We start from the raw sequence: 26,213 nt of genomic DNA, 5'->3' as shown, positions 1-26,213 counted from the left end.
AGCTGAGAAATAATACCACTGGAAGCAGTTAGCTATGATTCACCTGTCACTTTGCAACAATCACTGGCCTTTTCTTCCCTCCAGCTTAACAAACAACAAAAAGCCTCCCATCAATATACTCTAATTAGATGTCTTGCTGAATAACTCCTGACTAAAGGTTGCAAGGAATATTCAATAAAACACCTTCTACACAAGAGATACAGCTGGGGGTCTTGTTCACAAAAGACATGTCAACAGTGGTAAAATTGCGGACAATTCTTCTGACAATATAAAATTTTCTGAATCTTTCTGAAACAGCAGATGTAATTTGTTCAGATATAAACAACTTGCCAGTATCTACTTGCAACAGAGGAAGTCATAATAAACTCAAATTACATGCAAAAAGAGAATATTACAAACATCCAAACCAATGGAAATTAAATCAAATTAAATTAAATTAAATCAAAATCAGCATATCGATGTTATGAAAACAGCTGAACAGATTGATGGTTTAAATGTGACCCTGCATAAATGTGATCCTGTAAATCAATGATTCCCAACCAGGAGTACTTGTACCCCAGGGGGTACATCTGCAGTTGCCAAGGGAAATGTTGAAAGACTGTGGTGTAGCTCAACTAATTTGAAAAATTATTTACAAAATACTGAAGTTTAAGTGCAGTTTTCGATCAACAGCAGCATTTTAGAGTTATGGTAAACCTCCAAAATGTCATTAAAGAGATGCAAAATATAACAAACATGAGCGACACAAGGCGGTGGGGATGGTAGAAGGATGTCTGTGCACAGGGGCCCATTGTCTCATAATCTGTGCATGACTGCAACAAGTCTTGTCTTAGTCATGTCTAAGTTCACAGCCATGCTAGCAGCTCTGTGTGGCAAAATTGTAACGTCATGGCAAACCATCTAATAGTTTTATTGATATTTATATTTTAGTCTGGAAATAAGTGGTGGATCGACAGACAGGCCGACTTTACCATCCCTACAGAGCGTGGCTAAAGAAGAAAAAGAAGAGACCATACCTAAACCTTCACAATTCTAGGATCACTCATTGTACGAAAAAACTATTGTAACAATATCCACTTTCATATAATTAACAGTGGTAAATAACATAGTGTAAAACATGATGAGTAGTGTCAATGAAAAGGTATCTGAGGGCCGTATACCTCGGACAAAAAAGGTTGGGAACCACTGCTCTAAATAATACTACTGACGCGTATAATTCAGAGTGGAATGGATGTTCATTCTTGACCTTTGGGAACAGTAAGAATCTAAACACAAAGGTCCACTTACCAGCATTTGGAGTTTTAAACTGCGTCTCACAGTCTTCATTGAATGAGGGCTCCGATTCTCTTCACCATGTATAATTCAGGACCATAGGCTCATTAGAGAGCACATCATGTCAGTTTATGTTTGAGACTGGCAGAGGTAGCAATTACCTTTTCAAAAGAATGTAGCTGTATTTTTTTTTTTATTTCATATTATTGTTGGGTGATTTGTAATACTGTAATGACGCTGTAATGTCAAAGACATGCAGCACTTTTTTAAATGATACATCAGACCTATTATTAGGATGCAAGACAAGATAATTGCAGTCATTCACAGAAATGCAAAACTAAAATTTGTGTAAAAATATCCCTCCAACTGGCATGCATAGGCACTGGATGTGCATGAAGAGCTAATCCGGGTTAAGTCATCACTACCTCCACTTGCCCTAGCTTGTTTTTGGTATGAGGAAGGCTTTGAGAAGAAGCTCTCTAATAATCAGCCCCTGCCACAGTACTAATTCTCCCTCTCATCTCGTCTCTGTTGCTGCACAAGAAACGAGGGGCCAGGGTTCAGGCAGGAGTGAGGACACACCACAGAGAAGGGTGATTAAGGGATATGCTGCTCCTGGAAAAAGTCTCATCTCAGCGCCCCAATGAAGTCTTCTTAGTGAGAAATCACCAAACAAACATCATACATAGCCAGGTTTTTGTGTCTGTGTTATTAAAGCGCAATTTATGAATGCACATGTCAGTGCTAGTATGTCAGTTAATCAGTAAAAATGAGAAAGGAATAAGGGAGAAAACATTGTAACAATAACTGCAGGCACTTGTCTAATAAAGAAATTAAGAAATAAAGAAATAAAGAAGAAAACAAATTAACAGGCCTTCATTATTCCATTTTTCATAATATCATATCAAATATCTGCAGCGTATGTACCCATCCTAATAATGTTTATATAAAAAGGAGTATGGACACTATCTTTTTATATTAGAAAGGATCCATTTCCGTGGCTTGAGTTAGATGAGTGATACATAATTCAACTAAAATTGTCCAAGTTTCTCTCTTTAAAACTAATTATGCAGGCACAAAATACTTTGAACCAGGAGAAGTTAAGTTGACTTTGAGGTATCATGTATTCTTCTGAGAATGCTCAAAGTTGTATCAATGTTTGTGTCTGTACAACCAGGGAAGCCTGAGGGTCACTTTATGAATGATGCACACTAATTATTTGTATTCAGTTGAGGGTTCAATCACTAAGCAGGCGAGTCTTCTTCAGGGAAAACAATTCCTATTAGTGAGCTTGCATTAATACAGCACCTTCAGTCATTTCTTTAAAGCTCAAGAAACTGATTTTGCCTAGCAGATGCAAACTCCCTGCAGTGCCAGACAGCAATAGCTTAATTATTCTCAATGAATGCCTTCTTGTCTCACATTTGGAGGCTGCGGAAAATGTTTATTCATTCTCTTTTGGGTGAAGGTGCATTGTTTACCTAGTGAATTTTGCCAACACATTAAATTGGTTTTGGGGTCATTAAAATCTTTGAATATGACTCGTTTTCAAAGAGACTGGATGTTTTTAGACTTGGATAGAAACTGTTTGGGTAATTGGTTGTACACCATCTGCTGCATTATTAAGAACTATCAATGTATTCCACCAATGTGAGATTCAAACAACCACACAGTCAACATGGATCTGGAAAGGAAGTGCAAGTGAACTCCCTCTTATTTGAGAATGAGTCAACTGGTGGTGTGTGCTTCTTTTTGAGCTCTTTGAATTAATGGCACAATAAATCATTCAGAGGCTCATTTCTAGGAGAGCGTGGTCATACTTGGATAAGCAGAAAAGGAACACAATATCTTGGATGCCGTCTGTCTAAAATCTTTTTGGTATTGCTTAGCCTCTTTAAAGGTGAGCTCTTAAAGCATATTGTCAACAAACCCATCAACGCAGCACCAGAGATACTACAAGCCTTGTGAGAAAGAAAAATCAAGAGCAAGAAGATACTGGCACTACAAAAACGCATGCTTCATCTTGAATATTGTTTTTCACTCGGGACAAATTGAACAATTCATCTTGTTGAAGCGTCATTTCCCTGGACTGTGTGCATGCATTCAGCTGTTCAGTCCCGAAAATCCTCTGCCTGTGAGCTCCCTGTAGGCAATCCCATGGGAGTGTGTACACGCACATAGAAGTGCATGTGCAACTACATACTCAGACACACGCAGAACTAAAGCTGCAATCTTAGCCCTGAAATTGAACACAAAACAAGCGGTGTAGTTAGTAGTGATTCTGTGATTTTAGAGGTTGACATTGACAATAAGATTAACAAAAAAATAAGGAAATGCCAACATTTTCTCCTCTCTTCTCTCTCTTTGTACCGTCTGTACTGCGGCAAGTATCACAGGTTGAAGGATGAGAGGACAGCATCCAGACGTGCTGATGGGTGACACCACGTGTGAAGACAGTCTAGGGTATGATGGGAATGCCTTGCTTTTTGAGCACAGCACAGTGCAATGACACATTCTCTCTCTTCCTCTCCCAGTACATTTTCTGGAGGCATGTGAACTGGACTTCATAATGCAGTGCCCCAAAAGAGCATCACCCCTGCATTCACAGAAAATACAGCCATATTTTTCTACAATTTTAGAGCTAAAACTTAAGAACTCAAGGCCCACACCCGAGAGCAAAGATTATTCGACAAAAATTAAATACTTCTGCACACTTGGTGAGTGAATGGTGAGTTTGTGTGTGTGGTGTCATTAGCTATCCATGGTTAAACAGATGTCGGCAGCAGGCGGCCTCTGACACAGAATGTATTTGGTGCTGTCCATGGTGCTGAAAGAGAGTCCACTCTGTAGCACAAAAAGCAGCATGCACTTCTACTGGTGAGTTTTCGACTCTTTACTCTTCATTAGCATGCTAATTGTCTCTTTAATAGTTTATTGTTATGAATTAGGTTGATTTATCTAAGAGAAGTAAGAAAAATATCCGTGGAATGCACTTGACAAGTCAGTATTTGTACTTGTCAAGCTATTTAAAGAATGGTGTGTAGTTAGTTCAGATTTTAGAATTGCCAAAAGGTGTGTTCAAATAGCATCCACAGTTGAGTGAGCCACCCTTTCAAGGAAACAAATAAAGACACACACAGCTACACACACGCAAGAACACACATAGTTCTGCTTAGGGCACTTGTTTCTGTCTTCAACTTTGGCTTATTCTGACTGCAGGCCTTATACTAGCCCCCACCCGACCCACTATAAAAATTGAAATTGGCTCTGTGCAAATGGAAATGCCGAAGGGAGTCTGAGTCGAATAAGTGTCAAGGGACATTCATAGTTTGGCACTGACAGCTTGTGTGATATTGAGAGGTCAGAGCAACTGAGACAGCGGGCAAGCAAGAGGGAGAGAGAGATGGAGCGAGCGAGACGGGGTCGGAGAAAGCCAACGAGACAGGATGTGTGTGGGATGTGTGTGTGCATGTGTGTGAGAGGTCAAAGAAAACAAGTGAACAAGTGACAGAGTAAGAAATAAAGACACATGGAGAGCAGGTGAGCCTTACAAATACACTTATGATTCCCAGAGATAATAGGAGCACAAAAACATCAATAGACAATTCTGTCCTACTTTAACCTGCCAATTCTAATAAACACTCAGGTGTGAGTTGAAGATGAAGCTGATACTGCTACTTGAAGAAAACTGTTTAAAATTTAAACTGGTTAAGATATTCTAACTAAAATAAAAGAGGGGGGTTGAGGCCAGAGTGACGCAGCTGACTCACCAGTTTAGCACAGAATATCCATGGGCTTAAGTCTGTACAGGGGGTGGATTTTAAAATAACTGCTAGTTTGTTCAAAACACCATGTTGTGGTGTTTCCCTGTTCCTTATTGAGGTAGGAAATATGCCATGTGATAATGTGAATTTGAATCCAAGAGCTATTCTGACAACGTACTATTCAATTAAGATGAAAGTGCATAATTATGCAAGATATATCAAATTGCTCCTAGATTTGAGCCACTGTGCAAGTATTTATAGTACAGACCTGGAGTCAATTTATATTTTATTGCTGTCTGAGTTTTCTGCATGAGAAATCACCCTTGGTGTGAAGAGGCTTTTAGTGTGGTAAATCCTTGAGCAGTGCAACTATACAGTATGGATAGTCATGCAAAGGTACATCAGGTCAATCATCACAATCCAACAACAGCAACATGAGCAAAAGTACTCGTCACATACAGCAGTTTGCTAGTCTTTTTTTGGCCCCTTGGGGGCAGCGGAAACAAGCTGTGAACACAACATTGACATATTTATTACCTTTAAAGTTAATATGACAAAACTGTTAGCAAATATTTACACATCCAACAGTTACGGAGCAGCAGGAGAATATAAACTTGCAGAATATAAGTCTAATATTCACTCTCCTTTTAGCTTTGTTTTGGTCTCCACTAACTCCTCAGGGAAAGATCTGGCTCTTAGAGCTGCTAAATGCTCCACTATGTTAACCAGCTAGTCACTAACTGGATAGGTAGTATACAGTGGGTTTATCAGAGCTGTGAGAGTGTGCGACGCTGTGAGAGTGAACCAAAACAGAAAACTAAAACAATGAGCTGAAAGATGCTGAAACGCTCCAAAGAGCTTATTGGAACTCCAGAGTTTAGGGATAATTCACTGGGAGTGACACCTTTCACATAAAAGTAATCATGATCCATTGTTGATCTAAAAATATTGATAATAGCAGCTTTAAGGAATAATGTCTAGTAAACTGGTTGCAACTAAAATGAAAATAACTGCATGGTTATTTCTCTAATACTTTTTGTAATTCTTTCTTTCAGTTGCCCTTCAGCTGTGTGGCAGCAGATACTCATGAGACATGATCTCTTTGGCATGCTCACATGGGCATAGAAGCTACAGGGGTTTGATAAGTGGAACACATGGGGACCAGAGCACTAGCACCAGATCTGTTACTAGGGATCCCAGAGGCTATAGAAACCAACACTGAGGGCTGTAATGAAAATGTTCCCTCTTACTGTTTTTTTTTTACCCCCTTCTTGCCTTTTCTTCTCCTCTTCTTCAGAGTACACCTTGACAACCTTGGGAAGAGAGCTCTTTTGACAGCTACCACAGGTTATTACTTTCATGACCAGGGGCAACCTCTAGAGAGTCCATTAGCACCTAGAAGAGCAGTTGACTTCTTCAACTGCAGAGAGTTTCAACATTAAAACTGGACGGAATCGAATCAAGTGCATATTATCCATCAAAACTTGACAGTTTGTGCAAACTAGGATCAATTAAGTACCAAAGTGAGTGCTTTGTGAGGACACTGATTGGTGTCAGAGTTTGTGCACAGAGCTGGGATTGCATCTTTTATCACTCAGTGTAAATCAATACATACCCAAAACAAGACAGAGAAGATGCATTGTATTTTGTCCATAGAAATATAAAAGACAAAGACCTGGCAACCCTTTGCAAAAAATACTTTTCTGGCTTTCTATGAAAAAATAAATCTTAAATTCATGATTGTAAAATGACCTATGAATAAAATATTTGAATGATTAAACTTACAATTTTACAAGATACAGTTTCATGCTGTTCTGCAGTGGACATACCTTTTTCTTTGTTTTACTTCATGTGAGTACAGAGCTTAAATAGTACCTACAAAAAAACTTTGAATCTCTCTTTTTCTCACTCTGTTAACCATATATTCTCCATCTCTTCCCCTCACCCTAATTCTGTAAGTCCTGTTCTCCCTTTATCTCTCTCTCTCTTTTGGATTGCATTTCCTTGTGTCTGGCACTACAGATAAGATGCAGGAGATAAAGGATGTAGATGCTATCAGGAGATAAGACTGAGATGGGGCTAAGATAAAGAAGTACCAGCAGATAAAGAGAAGAGGGGGGAGAGAACAAAAACTATAAAACTCCCCTTCACTGAAAAATGCCCTTGACCTGTGTGCCCAGTATGCAGACAGCTGAATCTGCCTCACGGTTAGTGTTCATAGTGAGACAAAGAATGTCAAACAGCCACTGAAAAATCAAAAGAAAACTCCAGATTAACTGAAATCAGCCAAATGTGCTTAGCTTACATTGTTCTCTATCTAGACTGTAGACGGGCCATTTCATTTCCACCAGCATAATAGCTCTGCCTCTTAGAAGCACACACCTCATCTATAAAATCATTCTGTCATTTCCACCTGCAAATACACCGAGTGGCAGCTGCAAGTTTGTTTCCATGCTAACTTTTTTCCTGTTTCCCGAGCGTAAACGTGTCTATGTACATGCATGTGTTTGATGAATAATATGTAATTTCAGACATTTATAAACACCTTTCACAAAGCCGGAGATTGAATTTGAAGGTGGTGTAGTGGGCTGATTTTTTTTAAGAATTCCATAGACTCAACATCTAGAATACACTGGAGGCAGAACAGGACCGCAGACAGACAGCTGTCAGACGAACAGCAAATCAAGTGCATTAGAATTTGGCCCTAATCATAGCTTTGTGCTTCGCAGACAGGACTCTATTTTATTACTTGTCAGATACTGTGTCTCCTGAATATGCCTTTTCATCATAGACACACCAGCTTATTGACAAGTAGACATACAAAAATGGACTGCATTGTTTTCAGCATGACTTAAAAATATATTTTTCTTTTATTTAAAAACACCTGTGAATGCAACTTTCTTTTGTGTGTGGGTATGATAGTTAACTACTGTAACAAACAAACTTAAACTGAAAACCTGCATATTCAGACTACAGAAAATATGAAAAAAAAATCCGGTGTCACTTTTGTGAGATTATTTCATTTCCTTCTTCGTTGGTATGCTTTAAAAATGTCACTGACTAACCAGGTAATAGAAAATAGGAAACATGTGTCACACACTCTGGCTCCATATGCATGCCTCAGGCCTTCTTCAAGATCAGCAATCACTGACTAACCAGGTAAAATCAATGTGAATGTTTCCAGACCGATACTACACTTTTTAGGCCGATATTGATGCTCAAGAATAATAAAAACCAATAACCCAATATAATCAGCCGATTTTTTACATTTTTTTTATCAAAAACACATAAAGATTTTATGATACAGATTTGTCTGAGTAAAGACAATTCACAGCTGAACAAAAACCTTAATTATCATATTTTTATATTTTACTGACAGTGACAACTGTTAATTTTACAGTAAACCAGATTTATATTATTTAAAAAAAATAGAAATATTTTAAACAATAACTTTTACTAAAATCACATAAAACAAAATTATATTAAACTTTAGTTGAGAAAATTTTAAATATACATAAAAATACTATAATACTATTTCTTTTTGCATATCTGCAAACATACATGCAGATACTGATAAATCTGTGATTATGGTTGATAACATAACCTGCAAATGTATTCGTCATACTCTATTTTATATACATTTATAATTCTGATGCAAAAATGTTAAACTTTTGCACATGAACAATGGACATCAAGACCAAATGAAATTGTAAATTTCTGTGTTTTATTTCATTTTCTTTGTGTGCATCTGGTCAGCAGTGGTCAAGACTTTAGCAGCGATGATGATGTGCTTTTTATGCACCTTAGCAAAAGAAAAAGTATTGAGTTCGCCTATATTAGCAAAGCCATGAGAGAATGATGAATATAGTGGACTCGGTAGGTTGCCAAACAATGACTAATTCATACTACGTCCTTGCCCTCGATCTTGTAATGCAATTTAACGAACATGGATTTCACTGGTCAAACGCTCATTCAAGACAAAATAACACAATTCTGAATGTTTTTTCTATTGCACAAAATTACGTCTTTACTGTGCAAGCAGTGTGATTAGAAAGACAAGTATTTAACTACCTGCTTGGCTTTTTGCAAATATCTAATATTTTTTCAGACTTGATATGGAAATATCTTCAGACAGCAATTTATTCCTGACATGTATGACCTGTCAAATCGGCTTAACATACCTATATATAGTTTGGAGATCGTCTCCCACCACAGTAAATACACCTGCTTTACCACACTCCACCACACAGACGGATACAACAATTTCTTAATAAAGAAAAAACTAATTTTATTTCATTTCAGTTTTAAAACTCAAAACTATTTGAGAAAACTCAAAAGAAAGATTGCATGGCAACAGAAAACTGACATGCCACCACAACTTCAGAACAATTTAAACCTAAACCTTCACTGTGACATGTACAAGGAATACAGAATAAAACTGAATTCAAATACTCTAAGTACAGACATTTTCTGAATACACAAGAATGACTAGGTGATCAAATAGCAAACAAAATACATTATTCCGGCAATTTATCTTGCTGTGTACTCTGCACGCACACACCACTTATGTTGTATGTTTCTTGAACCCGTTAAAACCAATTTCCACGTGAACTATAGGTCAATACAGTACAGGTTAACAGATGCCAAGACACACACACACACACACACACACACACACACACACACACACACACAAGAAAAAGGCCAAGTTGTCAGACAGCACAGCCTCCCTGAATTGCTGTTTGTGTTCTGCCTACTGGAAACATCCAAATGAAATTGGAGATGAGTAACAACAGTCATAAACATGCTGCAGTTTTTAACATCCCATTACGGGATGCAGACAGAGGAAACTGTGCACTGATTACTGTTTTGTCAGGGAGATGCATTTGGGGCTTGAGTGACGAGGGAGATTATATTAGTGTTACAGTAAAGCTGTAGAAGAATGTTGAATTAGATTGTCTCAAAGGCACGCTTTTCTCTCTCCTTTATTCTGATAGAAATCCCATAAAGAGGCAGGGACTGTTTTGAAAGACAACAATGACAAATGTGATTAATCGTGAGATGAAGAAGCCTGTGTCTGTGGTTTGGCTATAGCCCTGAAACAAATACCTTCACTGACTCCTCTATAATATAGTGCAGGCATACAGTAGTCCTTTGATTAAGACCATTGAGCTGAAACCACAAATGCAACCTCAGCTGTGATTTCACTTACACTTACATATAAGGTTGACTCCAATCTCTGATCCTGATCCCCATCTTAACACCATGTGAGCCTGATGTCTGTGCCCGTGCTTGACTGAACATGCTATCTACAGTATGAGTATAACCATCTGAACCCCATCAGTTCTGTCTCTACTCCCCTTTATGCTCCAACCACTTGCTCAGCGTATATCCCCTATGCTGTGGTACATGCCCCACTTCCTGCACCACTGCCTCTTTATTTCTCCCAACTCTCTTCTCCCTCCTCCTTGTTCTTCAGTTCTCACACACAAACTCTGAACCTGTCACTCAGTATGGGGATTGCAAATCTGTGCGCATAGTTATTCTGCGTGTGTGTGTATTTGTGTGTGTGTAAGTTACTGGGCCCGTTACCTTCAGAAGTGGTGGACCAAAAGCTAAATTCGACACCAGACTTTTCCTATTTACACAACAAAGAAATGGCAGAAACTGAGAGAGAGTGAATGAGACAGTTAAAAACAAAAAGTGAGACGTGTGCGCATGCACACACACACACACACACACAGAAATTCAAATTATCAACATATGAGTCCTAATATGCATTTGCAAAAATTCTGAGTACCTGCATCTGGCATCTATGAAAAGATTTTTTTCAGGAGAAAAATTAGAAAACCTGCATTAGTTACACTAGTAGAAGGATTTTGCACGACACAAATATCAGCTAAAACTTTTTATAAGCTGATGTGAAAAGCCATTTTTATAATAATTCTATAAATCTCAGTTTGAGTGTGGCACAGTAGACTTGTGCTTTATTAAGCTGCTGTTACTACGCAGAAGACCCCCAAATCAATCGATTCCTGGTGTGTCACTTCTGTTTCTGTCAAGCATGGGTTATTGAGTTATCTGTCAGTTACACCATTCTGCTTCATAATGAATGTAAATGTTTAAAACAGTCTAACATCTCTGTTGAATTAATTTATTAGCACAAACACAGTTCCGCACAGGGAGCAGTTCCTGCTTTGTCTTCTAAATGCCTCACTCGCCCAATCAGGATACAGATATTGACTATCAAGATGTGCTGCTGGTTTTGCCCTTTGAGCAACAAAAAAGCAAACTGCAAAGACAAAATCATCATGGTGAACAGAGATTCTGTTGAGACAATAATGATCAAAGTGTCTTAGAAACCCATAAACAGCTAAATCTGTTTCCTTAAGAGTCCTAAATGTCAAGGCCAAACACATATGTACAGCTCCATTTAACAATATTTTTGACAATGAATTAAATAATTCCCTGTAAAATGAAATCATTGCTAGTACTGTGAATCCCACTGGAAATTAACTCCACAGACTGCACCTCTATGCAGCTCTAAGCCACTTTCAGCTCACTTGTGCCAGGCTGTGTGGTGGAGTCACAATGGCTCAAATGTTTGTTCCTGCGAGTTTGTTTTGGAGTCTTTCTGTCCTAGCTTTAAAGGTAAGGGTAGACCTTGGTAATCCCTAATAGTAAATGCTGGACACTCACTATCTAGGGAGTGGTCAACCCTGATGGTGGGACCCCCTTAAATATTTACTAAGTGGACTCTGGACAAGCAGTTTTATGATGGCAAGAGATTTGCTTGAGACAGAGAGCATCAGCAAATGTCAGGGTGAATCATCTTAGGGACATCAATAAAACATAGGAAAGCAATGCCTTAAAAACCTCCACAGTCCATCCTGTCTGATTCAGTATGTTTCTGGGTTGTCCCACTCTAGTCCACCAAAGCAAAATCACAGTGTAATTGACTGGCTGAGTAGAACATAGAAAGAACACTAATGCACACATGCATGCACGCAACAGAAACACACAGACTGAATCTTTTACAGGTTACAAAAACCACCAAAAGATCAAAATCTGAGAAAAGTATTATTTATTTATATATAAGTTCCTGCAATCACACCACATCTTGCCCTTTAGTCAAATTCACACACACACACACACACACACACACACACACACACAAAGAAAAACGAAGGAAAGTGTTCCACAATCCACAGTATACCTTGTCCTACTACTGTATAGCACAATCATCCACTCATTTATTTGTGAATATGAGTGCAATTCATAATCTTATTCTTAAATAATATCCCTTCATTCTCTCACATTTCCTGTCAGTCTCCATTATACTGTTCAGTGATGCATTCAGTAACTGCCCTACAAAACACCAGAGTTTGTCTTGTGGAAAGATGCATTGCAGCCTTGTACTGTACAAGGTTATGTATTCTGGGGGATATTTTTCTGACACCTTTATGATAATTATCAGATTGGCTGGAAAATTGGCATCTGGTTGATTTGTCTTTTATTCAAATCTTATTTTCTGGACCAATGCTGGAACCCTTTTAGACACAGTACACTGGACACTGTTGTGTAAATGTATGCCTCATAATATTTGAATTTGTAAAAAGTCTGAGCCATTCACCCTCATAACTGTTGCAACACACTGGAAAACACTTACCTGAGGGTGTCTATCATTATATTAGAGAGCATAAAGGTCTAACATGCATATCACCACCTTTTCCAAATAAACACAAAGAGTTTGCTCTGTTGTTAATGCTGTTTAGCTTGGAACTTTAATTAATTGTCTACAAGACTGTTTTGTCTTTGAGTACAATAAACTCAACCTTGATGTTGACTTGAATAACAGCATAAACAGCATAGAATTAAATTTTTCTATGCCAACATGCTGCTATTTAGCCTAGCTTAGCACATAAACTGGAAACAAGGAGAACCAGTTAGCTTAGCTCCATAACAGTGAAACAGTACACCTTTAAAATAGTGCATGCCTTCCTTTTCAATACATTCAATTAACACATACAGGACAGTTAACTTAACATGGAGCTACTTCTTGATCAACAACCACGGGGCAGAGGGACTACATGCAGCATCTCAGAAGTCCTGTCCTCTTAGTGGGGTTGCCAGCTACAGTCACTAAGCTTGCTAGCTACCATGATATAATGTAAGACAGTTGGGGATAGTTTTGGAGATGTTGGAAGGCCAATTTGTTTCATTTTTAGATGCTAACTGCTTCAGCCAGTTTATTTAAGATACGCAAAAGATAAACAAAAGGGGGACCCACTTCACAGCTCTAGGGGTCAAAAACTCAACAGGGAACCTTTAATTTTTCTGGAACCTTTAATGACATTCCCAGGCTTAGCTGCACTTTGCTAATTAGCAAATGTTAGCATGCTAACATGATAAGCTAAAATGTTGAACATGGTAAACATGTTAGCATTTAACTCTTACTAACTTATTTGTTAACACCTGCCTGACCTTTCCTGAAACAAGTCACTAAGAAGATTGAATTTGTATTTTCACACTTTTTCCCATAGCAAATTTATGAATGTTTGAATGTCTGAGTATGAAATGTCATACAGGACTAATACACTATCCTGGATCAGTTCTAGGCTAAACATCAAAATCAGATATCAACCTTCTCATCTGACTGACAGTAAATTGGCAAACAATCATATGTTCTATTATTAGCAGGAGAAACTTATTTTGTCAAATCTAAATGTCTCTCATACTTTACAAGGTTCACATTAATATCACTCATGTAATGTCAAGAGAATTATGTTGACATAAAAATATTATCTAATTCTAAATCAATTCTCAAATAAATGTATTTATGTAATGATCAATGACCTGTACTGTGACACCAGTCTCTCAAACCCTCTACACATCATTTTCAGTATAGGCTCAGCAATTATCAAATTGTGTTTCTAATGGAGTGAAATGACCTGCAGAGAGCTTAAGAACTAAGGCAATTTTAGCAGCATGGAGAGACCTTAAGACTTGTTCATCTCATCAGAGTAATCAAACAAATTAAACAGCCATTAGATGAAACTGCAGAGCACTGCTGAGAATGAAGCAATCTTCTACCCACACAAAGTGCTGAAAACACCATTGCAGGTATTTATAGGCAGAGAATAAGCAAATGTGATGCATGTGCTATTTCTACGCAGATATTAAATCAATAAAATTCTTGATTCATGGAAATAAATATAAAATGTCAAGTTGTCATCACAAATTCCTATGTGGAATCAGTCATATCAATATGAAGAGCAGAAAGGCATTTGCTTGTATTAAGGGTGGTTGAAGACAGACAGACAGAAAATTGGAGAGGAGAGAGGCTGTATCGGATTTCAAAGGGAGGTGCATACAGCATAATGTGAGTAACTGTGAGATATAGCTCCAAGGAAACATGTGGGAGTGGATAAAGACATGTCTCAAATGCTTCAGCAGACGATAGTGTATGCCCCAGTCACGGATTGCTTCCCAAAGCACTCATTTTGCTTCATTTCCTGTTCCATCCTTTAGTAATGAATAGCATTCATCACTGCATGGATGTGTCTGTGGCTGCATGCAAGTAAAAAAGACAGGAGAGGGAAGACAAAGACAATGGCAAGGACGAGTGATTGTCTTTCTCCTCTATGCTGACATGCTGGACTAATGGCATGCTTTAACTCAATCATTAAAGTCAAAAGGGTCTTGACATGTCAATCTTGTGGTCTCCATAATTACACCTTGATAGTCTCATACACATCCTTTCAAGAAATGGACAGTTGTCAAGGTTCAACAATCAAAGCGACAGACACAGATAGGCGTGTTCTCTGGAAATGAGTCATAGCGTTCATCAGCCATGCTGCGCTGATGTAGTCTGGTGATGGCTTGGAGGATCAAGTCTCTGTGCAGACATTGTCGTTTTCACCGCATGCTGACCATACTTCTGATGCTGCCTCCTCTCCTCCCATCCCCCTGTGGTCCCGAGGACAAGATTCTGCTGTGCTGCACTGTGCCATGCAGTTTCGGTCTGCATTTCCCTATGAGCTTAACAGGGAGCCCTCTCCCAATGAGCCCTCTCATTGTTTAGCACTTCAAAGAAAACAAGAGGAAAGAGAGGGGAGCAAGAGAGAGAGGGAGAGAAAAGGAAATGATAGACACAGGGTGAGAAAGGGAACATGAAAAAGGAAAAGGCAGAGAGGAAGCAGCAATGGAACAGAACTATGGAAGCAAATACGGGACATTAATATTTTGAGCTTGTGAAATGATGTTCACAAATAATATTTACAGCCTGCAGTTGTATATTACCTTTGTGTGCACTTGAAAAAAAATTGCATGCATGTGAATGGGTCTGTGAGCGTGACAGGCGGGCTGGCTCCTCCAGCATGCTCCAGAAGGATGAAGCAACCAGAACGCACTAGAAATTTTTGCCCCCTGATTGGACAGTTTGACTTCCTCTGATTGGATGGTCAGTCAAAATATTAATGACCCTTATTTGCTTCCATACAGAGCAATGGAGTGGGAGGGAAAATGCGAGAGATGTAAGAAGTGAAGAGATGTACAGAGTTTAAATGCAAGTAGCTGCTTTCACAGCGGCTAAACTGCCAGTGTTACATCCAGTATATGTATGAAATACAGACCAAATGTCAAATTAAAACAACTGCTCGGATCCTTTAGTCCAATAATATTTTTAACACTTTGCCAAATAACAAGGATGTAGAAATCCCATTTGGTGTTTTTGGCAATCTGGCACATAAACTGCCAATATCTGAAGTGCACAGCATTTCTGTTGAGGCCATATGGTGCTTTTCTCAGTCTTCAAAATGGCTTCTCCCTGTGGCAGTGGTATATCCACCACCACAACCGCCTTTGACATTTAGCAATCTTGTCCAAGGGCCAACAAGTCCTCATACCTAAATGACAAAATTGGTGGATTGTCATTGCATTCCAATATCACAAATGGAGGGTTGGTAAACAGACAAAACCCTAATATGGTTAAGGTAAGGTTAGTTTTAGGCATCTAAAAACTACATGGTTAAGGTTAGGGGAAGACTGAGTATGGCCAATAAATTGTCGATAAAGGAATAGTTTGACATTTTGGGAAATATACTAATTGACTTTTTTGCCGAAAGTTAGATATCTATATCACTCTCATAACTGTCTATTCAATATGAAACTGTAGCCTGGAGATGGCTAGCTTAGCTTAATATAAATATTGAAAGTAGGGGGAAATCTCACTGTCTCAAAGTGTCTCAAAGACTACAGGAGGTAACTGCACCCTTCTAAGCGATACTCCTACACATAACTCCCACAAAACCAAACTGTCTTTTTGACACTTCAGTTTTTTGTACAGATTAAAAAACAAGATATAATTTAATTAATCTGTGAGATGTAGGGGTGCTGGAAGATGTATTTTTTTCTTCAGTCTCAGAGGTCCTCTCATAACACTAAAATTCTGTTTGTGTGTAAATTCAATTTCTGTAAGTACAGAAAGGACATTACTTCTGGGGAAATATCTGCTTTGTGGAAGTAATGAAGAATTATGAGGTGTATGAACTTCACCCCACACCGCTCCACCACACTCTTAATTACCTGTCACAGAGTCTGGCTGTTATGACAATGAGAGGGCATTAGTTAATCCATGTCGTATTAAGAAAGAACAGCACATCTGCATATAGTCACAATTCAATAGGAACTTTCAGATTCAAAATCCAACCTGAAGTTGTTGGTTTTCTAGTGGCTATTTGGTCATTTCAAGGATGTATTTTCATGAATTATGTTTTCAAGGAAAATGCACTGCTTTTTTACATTAAGACAACCTTTACTACCATCCCAACAATTACTACCATTAATTTAATCTCAGCAGATATTTAAAAGGACATGTTCAGGGTGCATTTAAGAGATTTTCTGGAAGCTAATCAATGTCTTTTGAATTATTTTCAAAAGCTAAGATTAAAGGATTAAAAAACAAAGTACTGTAAACAGGAAACAGACAGTTAAAACATTGATATTCTCAGCCACACAGAGACAGCTATTGACTTAGAAGTAATATTCATAAAACGGACATATGAGGAATGATTATGTGACTCATCTTTGCTGAACCTCCTTTTCTGTCTTGAAGCTTTGGCCATGTTTACATAGAAACGCCACCTCAAACAGCTTTATGGCAAATCTCTATACAATGGCAGAATGCTTCATAATAATAATAATAATAATAATATTTATACTGTTTATTGTAGTTACAGTATTTACTATGCTGCTTTGGCTCTTAAGAGCCTTGTATTAGGTAAAAACTGTACATTCAAAGTCACAAGCATAAATCATAAGCATCAACAGGCTGGAAGCTGCTGTACTGCATTTACACGTACCAATAAATAGGTTAGTTATTTTCTAAATGTAGTGGCTAAGTCAACGCATGGATTAAATATTTTGTTCAGTCATTGTTTTTAGTGTTACAAAAACACTGTACTACCAGCAGTCTGGTGTTAGACTAAAGTTTTTAATGTCAACAATCATATTCAATCCAACAATGCATATCCCTCTACTTAAAAGCACTTAAAACCCTATCAAAGCCAATACCAACATAGATTGAAAGTTAATGACTTTGGCATGAACATAGGGGATCTTCTTTTGATGAGTTGAATCTCTTAAGCAGTGTCTTGTCTCAGGCTCTTAGGGAAGGATCGGAAGACCACAAAACTTCAGTTGTGGCCCAAACCCAAGCATCAAACATCTACAACCCAAACTTAACCAACATTTGATTGGTGGACAATGTTGGGGTGCAGTGTGACTGCCTGTGAGGTCCTGTGAAAGAGGACCTGTTACCTTAGCAGTACATTTCTTAAACTTTAAACACATTTTTCTTGGCAGAGACTGTGTTGTCAGGCTACATTGCTTTGCATGGCAATTAAAGATTTATTAATTCTGAGTTATGCTAAAGCTAGCTGTGCATAGCAATTCAGCAGTGTACATCTGTTCTTCTTGACAGTACACTGAGTGAACTTTTCTATAGCAACCTCAATTACAAAACCAGGTGATGCTGCACGCCTAGCTAGGCACTGGGACTGAACAACATCTGGACTGTGTGTGTACTTGTTCACCTATAATAACTCCATGCTACAAAGAAGCAAATAAAAATACAAAGGAAAAGGAAATTCAATGCAATCATTGATAGCAGTGACTGCGACTTGGTTCTGTGTTCCAACAAACATTATCAGTGTTCCAGAGTGGGAAGCCAGTGAGGGATTATGCCCTTGACACTGCACTAGCAACTCCTACTGGTTGGAGATCCATCTGGGGGATATAGCGAGACACTCTGCATGTAAAATTAGCAATGGAAAAGACTGCAGAACAAGGGAATTACCAATACCAAACTAGGAAGGAAAAACTCCCCTATTGGTTTCCAGATGGTTTTTTTTTAAACTTATGGTACAGCTTTTTTTCATGTATTTGTTGTAAAACATTAGAAAACAGTGTAACTAGTGTCAAAGGTGCAAATTCAATAATACACGAAAACATTTTTACATTTTACAATATTTCAAATGTAACCTGCTTTTCTGTACAACTGTAAACTAATGAAGAATCATTACAAAATCACTAACAAAATGTTAGTTAATACAGCCAATGACTGGTTGCTTACTGTATGATAGAAGATAGCACAATGAAACATTTTTTAATTAATCCTCTCACACCTGACTTCATGGGATCATTCATCAGCAATGTCAATACAGGGTGCTAAAAGCAGCTCCTCTTTATGAATTCATTCAGCATGTGACACGCACACTCTAACAGCCCTGGACCTGTGGTGGTAGCCATTAAGCTGAGATATTCCTTATTATTAACACATGTCATGGCTGATGTGCTTTAATGGAAAGTAAAAGCTATTGAGACACTCTCTGAGAAAACAGTGACACTCAAACTACCACTTTGGAAAAGAAGTGTGGACAGACTCAGTAAATGAAAGACAGCAAGACAAAGAGATAGAAAGAGATAGAAAGATATTTCCATTTAGTCGAGGAAAGTACAGCAGATGCCATTAAAATCCATAGTCAAAGTAAAAAGACTAATGCAATTTATTGAGCTTTATCTTATCTTCCTTAGCACAGCGATGATCTATGATGGCTGTTTTTGAGTCCAGAGAACACATTTTGAGGGCTCTGGTTTGAGCTGCCTTCAAGATTACATCAAGCCATTCACTAAGTGGTGAAGGAAACAAGTGCATTACACTCTGAACTTTCTATCTATAGACTTTGAATTGCCAACCCTGAGCCATGCCTTTCTTGCTTGTTGCAACATCTTCAGGTTTATATGGACAAAAACATCTTTATTTGAATAACTGTTCAGTTAAAGTGTTTATATAGCTTACTACCTGGTTCACCACTGAAAAATGTTTACATGAGTTACTTGATAATTCACATACTGTACATCTAGAGGGATATGTAGTAACCCAATGGCTAGTAGGAAAATGAGTAGGAAACTACAGGGGCTTAATTGGTATTCATTGTTTTTCAAGAGGAAGCTTAGCTCTTCTTCTTGAACTCTTGCTCTTTTGCTTTCCTGCATCCAGTACACGGATGACCTTTGTGGCACGTGTACAGAAACAAAACACAGAGAAAAATGAGGCTAAGTTGTAAACCAAGAGTGATTTGAAAGATTAATGAGTATCATGTGGTCCCTCTGTTGGTCCGTTGTGGTGTTTATTTTAACTTTTATGTCTTTTCTGATTATTAAAGAGGCTGGGCACACTAGGGGCTCTCTGCTGTCTCCCTCCCTGCCCCAGCAACACCATATGTTTACTCTGATACTTTGTTTGAGGAAGATGGTACAGGTAGTCTTGTTATTTGTGGCTTTGTTTCCGTTCTGTTAAGTGTTCCTTTATCTTTTAGTACTCCATAGCTCAACCAATGATTGGCCTGGGGCCTCCTCTTCTTTTTAGCCACACTAGCGGCATGGCTCTAGGGATGGCAATGTTGGTCGGTCCACTGCTTTGGTCCAGATTAAAATATCTCAACTATTGGATGGATTGCCATGAAATATTGAACAGACATTCATGGTCCCCAGAGGATGAAGTCTACTAACTTTGGTGATCTCCTGACCTTTCTTCTAATGCCACTATGAGGTTGACATTTGTGGTTCAGAGTGAAATATCTCCACTATTGGATGGATTGCCATGCCAATACCTAACTAACGACATTCACATCAGCCTCAGCTGTACATTGTGTTTATGCATTAATTCTAAATGTTAGCATGCTAAGATGGTGAACATAATACCTGCTAAACATCAGCATATTAGAATTGTCATGGTGAGCATATTAGCATGCTCTCACAATGTCTTCAATTCAAATAAGATCACCTGGTGAAGATATGACAGCTGCAATAATCTATATATGCATTGCCTTACATTGGGTATACTTTGATTGTTAGAGTGCACTGAATGTCCCTTTCATGAACAGATGAATGGTCATTTGAATTGCACGTGGGCCCATTTGAAATGCATAATGAGTAGTTTTCAATAACCAAGATTATCACTTATTGGACAGTGATTATGTTAGTAGTAATTATTGTTGACCCTACTTTGCAGGAAATGAAAGACCACGACTGTACCTACAAAGCTTAATACACCATTACAAAGCCAACAGCACTGTGAGGAGTCCGTATGCTGGTTGTCCCCATTTTCTGACTACACCCTGTGGGTTCATACCAAAACAAGACCTCCGTCTGACCTGCTACTAAATAAAACAGACACAGCCTTTGTTCATGTGGTGCTGTGCCCTATTCTGGTAAACTCTAGAATAAAACCTGTGCTTGATGTGTTCGAGCACTGTATTGTGTAACATTTAACATACAAGAGTTTCATGTAAAAAATGTCTGAGGGTTGAGCTTTTTCCACTAAAACACTTCCAGTAAAAAAGAATGCTGGCCATTGATTGGTCGTTGAGGCATTGGTGGCCTTTCCAAAGGTGGCCCAGATTTTTCTCTGGGTTCTGCAAATGAAAATCGATTACAGAGAAACTATAAACATACCACAGTAATTTCTATTGCACTGGACTACTGTATGAACTTAAGGTCACAAAGGAAAACATTTATAAGCTAGGTTGACATGTCCAATTTTGCTGGATAATCTATCATACTGAACAATAATGTAAGAAACAAATGCTACTAAATGGGAACACATTTAGTGGCACAGGAGCACAGAGAATGGACTGAGTGTCGGATACAAATAATTTATATTATATATTTGTAATGGGATGGACTGGCAGTATATTCTGAGAAGTACTCCAGCCTACAGCAACCCTGAAAAAGGCTGACATGAGCAGACAAAGTGAATGAATGTGTTGTCATTTTCACAAAAAAAACCTGACTAGCATGATCTATGATCTATGATTTTACCTTTTAATATCAGGGTTTGTCATGCTCTATTTAGTTATGTAAAGATGTACCCCACCTTGAAAGTGAGAATGAGAGGGCTTCAGTTAAAACCTGACATCAGCACAATGCCACATTTCACAGCTAATTTACTTAGATCACAAGGTGTACATGGCTACTGCACAATCCTGCTGAGTGCCAATAAAAACTCTGGCCCTTTTTTCACATTCAGAAAACCATTAATGAAGCCTCTAGCAGAGAGGAATCCTCTTTAATGTCAGCCTTACAAGTGCAAACAAGTGCAATGTGGCACTTTCTTAAATGTCACTGTCATATGTTGCTTTGATGAAGATTACATTCACTGTATATGTTTTTTGGGGGTAAATGTCATCCATCAGCGGAGTGGGAACATAACAGTGTTTTATCTCCTTTGAGACCCCTTGATCTGGTAAAACAGCTTGAAGACAAAGAAGCAAGTTGATTGCACTGATAGTTAAAGAAAAATCATCTTAACATCTTAAACAAATTGTGGGATTAATAAATAAAGACTTCAAACTAATAGACATTCATAAACTACACTGGCTTGACATTGCACACAGTCTTCTGCAGTCTAAGCAGTTTCTACCAGCATGATTCCTTCTGCAGCATGCTGTATGTACACTCTCATGAGGCCTGTGTGGCTGTGTTAAAGCCTGTACGCAATCACTTGAGATTTCAGCTGAGTGCTGGCAGGTTGACAGCCTGTGGGCACGAGGACTGCACTGGCTCCAGCATCCCTTTTTTCACCTGAAGTTGCTCAACCATCAGCACGAGCACCGTCCAGCAGTTTCATTTTGAATATATAGAGAAGCATTCAGTGATAAACTCGTTAAAAGACAGTTTATTAAACAGTGGGTACAGCTCTATTTGTCTGAATGTAAAGTAAGAAGGATGAAGGCAGCAAAGTTCAGCTCTAACAGCAGTAAAATCCTCAACTTCATCTAGGGCGACACTGTCAAACGGTGATGAGTGAGAGGGAGTGTAATTGGTCGTGAAATTGTCATCGCACCTGCAAGACATTTCAACACTGCTCGGAAAGTGATAACCTTCACGATGGGATGCAAGGTTACTCAGCCATTTGCTCCCTGAGCCTGCCCGCTGAATAAATGCACTGTCAAACATGAGGAAATATTTGTAAGAGGCCCCTGTTGTGGGTGTTATGAGAATGGTGATTGTGCTCGCCAACTGGTTTTCGGATGCAAACAGCAGTTTTTGTGTATAAATAGCCCTCCAGCTTCTGCCGTTATCAGGGTTGTCAGGATAATTCATAAGGGAGGTACACAGGAGGAAGGATTAGACAAGAGGAGAGCACATTCTGGCAAACTGATTCATTTGGTGCCCTCTCTAAGGGATGTCCTCCTCAGAGCAGAAAGTAGGAAAAGACTAGGGCAATATGGAAAAGAAGTACAATACAGTAAAGTAAAATACACAGAGCATTACACATGGAGCAAGCATGATAATATAAGAAGATTTATCTACTAATGCAGTTGTGTATTTATAGTTTGGTAGTAATGTGGTGACAATAGAGCTTAGAACTTATATATACCAGCCCAGTAATGTATAACTTAATAACATTATAATATCATCAACACATCAAATGAGTCCCATATGTCCCGCTGTGATGCTACGTGTTGCCTCATTCATTTAAGTCATTAATGGCCAAGTTACTTTTAGAAGTTTTCACATGAACTACACTGATACAGCATGACTACTGCAGCAATGACTACTTTAATCAAGAAGATACACATTTTCCTGTTCATTGTAGTGCACTGCCGAGATAGTTATTAATGTTCAAAATGACTCAGTCACTGATGCACAACTGCAAGAATCAAAACAATTTAAAGCCATGACAAAACATGACAGATGGCTTACTGCCTTCTGTTATAGTAAACATTTTGTTCTTTGTGCTACTGCTGGTGATATTAATGAAAGGCACTGACCAAAGAATCATGAATTTTACAAAGTAGAACACTGTGACCCAAATACTGAAATTTTAGCAAAACAAATCCCTCTGAAAATGATTGTTCATCATCTGCTATAAAACTTATTGTAGATACGTGTTTATTAATCCTCTCCTGAGAGAATGCAGCCTTGAGGTTTAATGTGAAACCACCTCAGTACACAGTTTATAGTATATTTTACTGCACAATTTGTCTCATTTATTACCATTTTATAAAACAAATCTGAACTATTTGGATTATGACCCCGATTATTTTGTGCGGTTGCTCTTCTTTTTTTGCCTCCAGTCATCCCAAACATTTTCCAGTGTCTATGTGGCCTTGAGTCTACATAGACTTACAAAATGTAACACTAGTAATTCAGAGTGAGTCTGTTTCATACTCAGCATGAGCTCTCAGTCCACTGCCTGAGGTAGGATCACATCTGAAATACACAAGATGCAATTTGAGGGTAGTTCTGATGCTGCTGTTTAACTAAATCCATTCTTATTGCAATGTGCATTTAATTCAATGCTAAGGCTTGAGAGATATCTGCAAATCTGTCAAGTTTTTTTCTGTGGAATCTGCTGAATGGGAGCACATAGTTAGTTTTAAATGCATATATTGTTCCTGATTTAATCTACAATGTCAGCTCTCTGCTAATAATGTGTTCCCTGAAAAAGTGTGCATAGCATGTGCTGTGAACGTTCATCAAAGCAACAGTGCAAATGTGATTACTGTGAGGTACCTGTCCATGCAAATAAGATCATGTTTTTTTCCCTCATGTTTTTGCCTTCTGTGAAATGACTGAAACAGACTGCTCTGGCAAGCTGCATTACCAATCCCTGTAGCAAGAAAAGTGTTTATCCTCACAAAAATTCACTTATTTCACTGAACCAAAAAGTCATTTTCTCTATTGAATGTACTATCACTTACTGGTGAGGTAATGGGCCATGACCATGTGCATTTACACACGGCTGTCAACCAACAGTGTCATATCCCACATGCAGCAAAAATTCCTCATCTTGCAGAGTGTGAAACAAGATACAGAAGCACTGATGTCCAGGGCACGTAGGAAGGCTCATTATGCAAAAGGTTAAGGATTTCTACTAAGCAAAGTGCAGAAAAAATAGGACTCTTTTTTTTCGATTTATTTGAGCCTCTCACATTAACTTCAAAGCGATGGTGTTCATTTTCCCAGGCTAAAACCTTGTCCTCTTCATTAAAAGCCCATTCCTCCTCATCCCCTTGAGCATGTCATGTTCAAACAGTGTTCTCAGATCCTTGCTAGGCTGGATTAATGAAATATTTGATATAAAACTGTCAAAATAAGGGAAAAGCATCGTGGACTAGGGACCACGGTGATTATCGCTAGGAGAAAGAATAATATAATGGAGGTACACTATTTTTTTTCTTCTTTTTCCTTAACTACAGCTTATGCTATACTATGACAATTATAGGAAACAACTCTTCCCCTCAGGTTTAAATGCCCTGTTGTCCTTAGAGATGTCTTGGTTCATCATTTTCATTGTCATGGATGTCAATCTCAAATGTCACCTTGACCAGTAAATTGTTGTCCTGTTCAAGTTGTTCCTTTATTTGCTGTGGTTATGGTCACTTAATGTGGCCACCATTGTTGCTAACAGTAGCCAGAAGGCACAAGAAACCTGCTTGTCGGATGGTCGAACTGCATCTGAAACCCTCTGCCCTCACACCTTTATGACGTTGGAATCGGAGAGCTGACAATTTATGGAACTTTCTGAAATCGACTATCTGACATTCACACCCACTTCACTCAGCGATTAGCAAGATGTGTGGAGGTGAGAAAGTAAGCAAGTTTGAACTTGATTTGATTATCACGTCTCGCCCCTCTCTTCGAGTGTGGCCATTCTGAACAGCTGTAAACACTTTTGCCTACCGACGTGGTCGAACATAACCCAGTCTCAATGTTCAATGTTTTAACAGTTAATTGCTCTCACATTATCCTAACTTATAACACAGGCATTATTTTAAAAATATTGACCATGCTGACAAGCAGGCATAAGTGTGAAGACATCTGCATCAGAATAAGTGTTGGATGAGAAATGATTTTGAAAGAGTAAATGCCAAAAACCTGTTTGGCCACACTGCTCAAAGTGGTAATTCTGGCATGCTGTGAAATAGCTGGCTTGCTGATGGAGATAGCACTAACATACTTCATCATTCACAACTATACAAGATGGAGATAAACAAAAACAGTGGAAATTCTAAACATTGCAATTTATGATATTAATTATAACTCAAACAACAGCACAGATGATTGAAAGCTCTATACTGTACATGCAATCATACTGCTGCATTGCAGTATAATAAGAAAGTAAGTGAAGGTGTTGCCATAGAGTTGAGCCAGCTCAGACACTTTGTGGCTCACAAGTTAAGTTCTTTATTTGTCATACTGTATGCACAACAATTACAGTGAGGCAGTCGTTGGCAATTCAATTCTTGTTCTCAGGCTCCCTCCCCCAAAGAAAATGGGAAATGAGAGAAAGATAATGTAAGACAAATACATAAATAGTGCAGAAGTTAAAATGTAGGAATAAAATATAATTTATATAAAATATAATACTGAGGTAGACTGATGAACAGTAGTGATGAAATCAAGTGTAGTAAATGTATATGCTTAATGAAAACCGGTTATGGACAGGTAGGAACAGAATTAAAAAGTTGAACATTAAAAAAGTAGTATAAAGTGTATCATAGCGGTGCAAGTCAAGTGGCAGTAAAAAACTTGTGATCAAGAGTTCAGCAGTCTTATGGCCTGAGGGATGAAGCTGTCTCTGAGCCTGGTGGTGTGATACCGGAT

At 38.4% G+C, this 26,213-nt stretch overlaps 1 protein-coding gene across 3 annotated transcripts in view; it reads right to left on the bottom strand.

Moving 5' to 3' along the window:
• Positions 1–26,213, bottom strand: part of pcdh15a (protocadherin-related 15a) — a 217,209-nt gene that overhangs the window by 179,043 nt on the left and 11,953 nt on the right. The gene's annotated exons all lie outside the window — the stretch shown is intronic.

Source organism: Siniperca chuatsi, linkage group LG11, assembly GCF_020085105.1.
Source record: "Siniperca chuatsi isolate FFG_IHB_CAS linkage group LG11, ASM2008510v1, whole genome shotgun sequence".
Lineage (NCBI taxonomy): Eukaryota > Metazoa > Chordata > Actinopteri > Centrarchiformes > Sinipercidae > Siniperca > Siniperca chuatsi.
This window is presented reverse-complemented; position numbering and strand designations above follow the sequence as displayed.